Source organism: Atractosteus spatula, chromosome 9 (assembly GCF_055471065.1).
Source record: "Atractosteus spatula isolate fAtrSpa1 chromosome 9, fAtrSpa1.hap1, whole genome shotgun sequence".
NCBI lineage: Eukaryota > Metazoa > Chordata > Actinopteri > Semionotiformes > Lepisosteidae > Atractosteus > Atractosteus spatula.
Window position 1 is genome coordinate 36,801,154 of NC_142714.1, and position 6,527 is coordinate 36,807,680.

The window sequence follows — 6,527 nt, forward strand, 5'->3', positions numbered from 1 at the left end:
TATTCCAGAAATTATTTATTATATAATATTTGTTGACTGTTGTTATGAGGACTTGGTACCTCCAGTACAGCATATTCTGTGTTTGATTGGGTTTTCAATATGAACATGCTCTTAAAATCTAATTGTTAATCTCATCATAAAAATATTGAATTCAGACATATTAAAATGACTTCCATCCATCTACACATCTTCTAACCAACCCAATAGGATCCAATAGGGTCGTGGGGGAGCCAGGGCCTATCCAGGCAAGCCACAGGTGCAAGACAGGATACACCCTGGATGGGATGCCAGTCCATCCATCACAGTAAAACTGACTTGTGGCAGTGAAATATCTTTAATATTCAATATTATTTTAAAAATATCAAATACGATCTAAAAAATATCAGGATTCTGTAACATATGTGTAGCTTTTGTTGAAAGGTAGAGTTTAAAATATGACTCCTAATTAGGATTAGCAAACCAGGAATTTGTGATGTCTAAATTAGGACCATAAAAATACCTAATGAAATACTGTTCATCAGCCTGTTTCAAATGCTTAAGAATTGATTACTGTTCTTGCAAGTAATACTTAGTTTACTGTTCCCTTCTCTAAAAAAATATCCTTATTTTGAATATTCTATAATTTATATATATATTAATTTTGCCATTTATCTTGTTCTATTTGCTTATTTTGTTTGAGTATTTGACAAGGTTAAATTTGTTGTTGACTGTGCTGGCTACAATTTTCTATTGGTCTTTTATTTGCCAGATACTGTATACTGTAGGACATCTGCAATCCTTTTTAAAAGTGACTGTTCTGTAAAAAGAATGCCATATAATAAAGACAGATAGACTAATTTGACTTTGCACTAACAGTTAAGTAAGTTTTAATATTACGGGAACATGACAGAAGGTGTGGGAAGGAGCTGGGAAGCCTGCTGAGAAGGAGGACGTGCCCACTAATGACACAGAAAGAGGCTGCCCTCTTCAGGCTCCTGGAAGTCATGACTAAATTGTCTGCGGCACCTTTTTCCATCCGATTTGAAAAATGTAATTAATAAAGGTTCTCCTGATTCAACAGTCCTTGGTACTTTTATCCTTACACTCAGTACATCATTAGTAATCTGTTCTCTGTAATTGAAAACATTATAACAAACCAGATTAAATTGGGTGCAAATCAACTTGAAACTTGAAACATCAACTGTTGTACTTTTAAAGGGAGCACCACATATAGTCTCTGCTTATAGAACAGCTTGTGTATCAAACATATTTCAGAAAGTTCAGAATGTTATCATTATGAAAGTGACTGTACTATATACAAGAACATAAGAAATGTTACAGATGGGCCATGCAGCCCATCTAGCTTGTTTGGTTTGAAGTAGCAAACTGATCTGAGGGTCTCATCCAGTCTTCAGTGGATCATCATCTTTCTACATAGCTGCATAGTTTGCTCCAGACTCACACAATCCTTTATGTAATAAAATGCGTTTTTAAATCCACTTCTCTTTGGTTTAAATTCTTGTACTCTGGACCATGTTTTCAATGTCTTTGAAGATTTTGATCTCTTGGATCAGGTTTGTCGTCTTCCCTGTTTGTGAGTAAAAACATTCAGTTCTTCTAGCTATGCAGGGTAGGACATTCCTTTAGGGCCCTAGATCGTAATGCTGGAATGAAAAATCCAGTCTTTATCCTCCCTTCTCTGGACTGATCAAAAAGCAGCAACATGTAACATGGTGGCCACAATTACACACTATATATTTTTGTATGATACTATATGAAAGTGTTGCAGGAAAAAGGTAATAAACTTAACACTATCGTGTTTAATGCTGCATTTAATAATTGATTCAAACACATCAATTAATTCAATACTTACAAAACTATTGGCAGTAGTAAATGTACATGACAAACATGGGCTATATTCCTGTACAATTAAATTAGGAACTATTAAAGTGAAACATTTTCAAATTAATTTCTATGATGATTTCCAAAATCTGAAACTATGGGATGAGAAAAAAAAAATAGGAGGGTTTGGGGAATTCTAAGCGGATGATGGACTAGACGGATGATGGACTAGACCTCCCCCTTTCCTTCTTACACTCTCAGGGGACAGTCAGGCAGCCCTTTCCCCTCTACCTCCGTTTCATGAACCTCTGGCATCTCTGCCTCTTCCAAAACCCATAAAAGAGGAAGATATGGGAGGTCCACCTCTTTTTGGCAGAACATGGAGCCAAAGATAATTCCTCATGTCCCTCCTCTAGAGGTTCAGACCAAGGCTCATCATCATCTGCTTCTGACCCCTGTGAAGAGGAATGCTTCCTCACATCTGGAGCCACAAGGCAGCTCCTTCTGCATAAAATATTGCCTGACTAAAGCCATCTCTTCACTCAGCTTCTACATGCCTTGCATGGCTAGTTCCAGCTGGCTCTTTGACTCTGCAATCAAGCTCTTAAGGGGTGCAACCACTTCACACTTGGTTATTTTAACTTTTAACTTGAATTTCTGCAATCAGCTATCCTGTTCTGTGTCTTTGGAGATCTGAGGGAACCGAATCTGAAAAACCTTCTTCATCTCCATCTGTCATTGTCTGAGATGCTGCCCCTCAACATCATTTGAAGTCTGACGAGAACACAATTTCCTTGTGCACTGTTTGTTTTGTTTTTTTGGTGAATACAATTTTTCCAGACAACATTGTGGTTCGCCATTTTTTTCATTCAATTTTGTCTTTCATTTGGAAAATCTCTTACTCAAGGGTAAGACTCTTCAGCCATGAGCTGGCTCGGTTGTGACTGAAGACCCTCTACTTGTGTCCTCTTCTGCTGGGTGCACTAGACAAGCTGACCAGAGTTCAGTCAAGGAAGTCATCTCTTGCCTGTCCTTTTCCAGCTCTGCTTGGTGTGTGTCAGAACTACTCTAGTATTTCCTCAGTTCTTTGCTCACTGCATTCAGACATTTCTACAATGCATGATTGCTCTCAGCCTGGCTGGATTGCAGTTGGCAAATCTCTCAAAGTCAGCCCTTTATTCTCTTGTCTCTTCCTCTCGTGCTTATAAATCTGCAGGGCCTCACTCTTCTCAATCAGCCCGGTGCATTCTTGACAAAGTTTGCTCAGCAATTTGCTTGGCCAGGGGATCTATTAGTACTACCACCTCTCTCAGTACTCCTCGGAACCATAGAGTCTTATTTTCTGCATCTCTCATTTTGGTACCTGTGCGGATATTTTATCTTTACCCTGTTTCAGTTTATCAGGAGAAACGACTGATCCTACTTCCTACGTTTCCTACATCTCCTCATGCCCCGAACGGGGGGCAAACTCTTTCCTACAGTAGCCTCAGGCACAGTCTGTTATTTCTTTTCTCTTTTTCTTTCCTTTAGAAGGAAATTCTTGAGCCTCGGGCATCGCCATCATCAGGCCCATGCTCTGAACTTCTCCTGTTTCTGACTGCATTTTCTTTTCCCCGTTTTCTTTCCTTGGTTTTCTGCTGGAGGGCATTTTTTTAAGCTTTAGACTAGATGTTATATTGGTTTGGATAGCTGGCAGTGGAGAAACATCAATACTACATGATGTCGCTGTGCTTTCTGTGACGTGCTTTTACTTCTGTTGCAACAATGCATTAGTCTCTGCTTTACCAACAGGGTTTAATTAATTGTCTGCTGATTCAGGGTGCACTTGCAGCAGTTTAATCAGATCCCCCTAAATATATATTTTTTGCTCTCCAAAAATTATTTGTACTGTTATCTTCAGCCCCTAGAGGGCACTGTACAACAAGACCACAATGCATTCTTCACCTTATTGGTACTCCCATAATATGTGACATGCATAAGTTCCATAATAGATATTTTTAAATAGGGCGAGACTCTGTACAGTAGATGCACAGATGCAGCCATTAGGGAAACAATGTTGTTCTTTATTATTGTATTATGCAAAAATCAAAACCATTTCTTCTTTCATCCTCTCTACTAAGAGGTTTTCTACTAATATCTAACATAGTTTACAGTTGTAAGAAAGGTTGCCATTTTGCCAGATGCTTTCAACAGTGAAGCCTGTGTCCTTTACAAGATGACTGTAGTCAACAGTGTATTGTCTCAACCATGACTCATGTGTTTGGATAAACTAATAAAAAACATGAAGTACGTGAAGGAGATAAATCCTTGAAACTGGCACCTTTGGAGATTCACTAATACTTACATTCACCTTATCTAGCAAAGAGGAAAAAGCATTTGTTGAATAGATCCTCTCAGCACACTTCATCTACGTCAATTACCAATATCTGAGCAATGCATTTACATTAAAGTTATGGTAATCTTATTTTGTTAGCTACCAATCAGATTAACAGAAAAAAATTCATACCATTTGACCCCATACCATTATTAAAATAAAGAAATTATGTTCAGTTCATTGACACCCTTTTCTTTATGTGCACTTAAGAACTGTTGACATGAAATTGTCTTTAAGCTAGACTTGGTGAACTGAGTTTACATTGTGAATGCAGTTAAGTCACCCTAGATAAGGTGTCTGTTAGGCATATAATGAAATTACCAATAGTGCGAGGTTCCTAGTAAACTCCATTGAAGTAAAAATATTCCACCTTGCTGCATACAACAAAACAGCACCATATGCCTACATTTAGTCATGACCAACATTTAAGACTTACATATACAGCTGCATAATAGTACAATGTTTTATATTATCCAGAGCAATTGGAGAATTCCTCACAAAACAAAATCTATGTCAAGCTTGCCACTCAAACATGGGATACTATGGTGTTTACTGAATAGAATTACAAGTACAAAAACTACTTCAGGCACATGATCAGCTTTACTGTGGGAAACTCCCAAAACAGAGAAGGATTCTATTACAGCATAAGGTTGTATTGAACATTTGTAAAGGGCTTGCATTTTTTGGATCATAAACATTTGACACTAATGATGTACTTATTCAGACTAATGACTAATAAATTGCAGGCTTGATCTGAGTGTATCCTCTGTGGGACTTCAAACATGGAGAAATATTCCTAACAGCTTTAAATGTGCATTTCAAGAATACATCAACGAGAAAATGACTATACTCTCTTCCAATCCTAGGTGGCTCTAACACTGTTAAATTCATTACAGGAAGGCATTTGCACCTCAAATCTCAGGTCAAGCACAAACCACAGCACATGCAGCCAGAATGACTGCCCAACGGAAGCAATATTTCAGAGATGAAACTGAAATTCTCTTGAGGTACATACTGCAGGACTCACCTCCTTTTTTATACTGTATATTCTTGTGTAGCATTACACCGACCAAACATTTTATCATTTGCTAGAGACCTACTTAATCAGTCAAAACTGCATGCGGGTTGGAGTGGCTGTCTGGTTAAGCTGCCACTTCAGAAAGTGTCTCCTGCAATTTCCAGCAGCAATTGAAGCATCATATAACAACCATTGCAATCAGTGTATCATTGGAATTCAAGTACTGTATTTCCTAACTTCCTATTTATACAGAAAAAATAATGTGTATAATTTCATATGATAGATTTCCTGTTTATGTCCCTGCTGTATGTATTTGCTTGTACTGTAATGTATGTAAATAGTAACCTTTCCCTGGTTGCAGATGTAAATATGCCTTATCTTTATTACCATATACCATTTTCTAACCACTTCATCCAATTCAGGGTAGTGGGGGAGCTGAAGCCTATGTCTGCAAGGAAGACAACGGGAGGCCAATCCATCGCAAGGCGCACACAAACACAAATACACACACACTCACACCAGGGCCAATTTTCCCACAAGCCAAGCTTTTCAGACTGTGTGAGGAAACCAGAGCACCTGGAGGAAACCCACACGAGCATACGGAGAACATACAGAACAAACTCCATGTAGTTAGCACCCCAGGAATTGAATCCAGGGCCCCAGAACCGCAAGGCAGCAATGCTAACCACTGCACCATGGTGCAATGATCAAAACTAAAGTAGGGAACTGACTTCAGCTGGGTAAAGCTAGTGTGGCAAATGGCAACTGCAGTGAAAACTGTCAAAAAAGGCTTTCGTTTTAGTATGGACTAAAAATGTAGCTTTCCAAGTGTTCTACCAATAAGGAAAAAAGTAAGAGGTCCCACAACATATGATTTGATCCTGCAAACTAATTAGATTTTGAGAGTGATAGATTTTTCTAACAAAAAGTTAAAGTGTAATTAATAACATAAAATACATTTTAGAAGTGAAAAGAGTTTATAGAAAAACGCATTCAACAGCTAAACAAAGACTGTTAGAATTGAGTTAACAAAAAAATAAAATAAAGTTTCTGACAGTTAAACAGATTCAAATAAAAACCGCCCCTTTTCATAATAAAATAAAATGAACAGTAGGCGGCTTACAACGGTATTTTGTGCGCACCAGAAATATAAACCTGCATTAATACCAAACTCACATGTCAAACGGTCATTTAAAAAGTAAAAATGCAATACCCTCAGTTTCAAATTTAGAAAAGCTACGTTTACTATAACAACTACTGCTATATATCATCCCACCCCCTGCTGCTACGGTCACCTGAAGCCTGATTGATGAC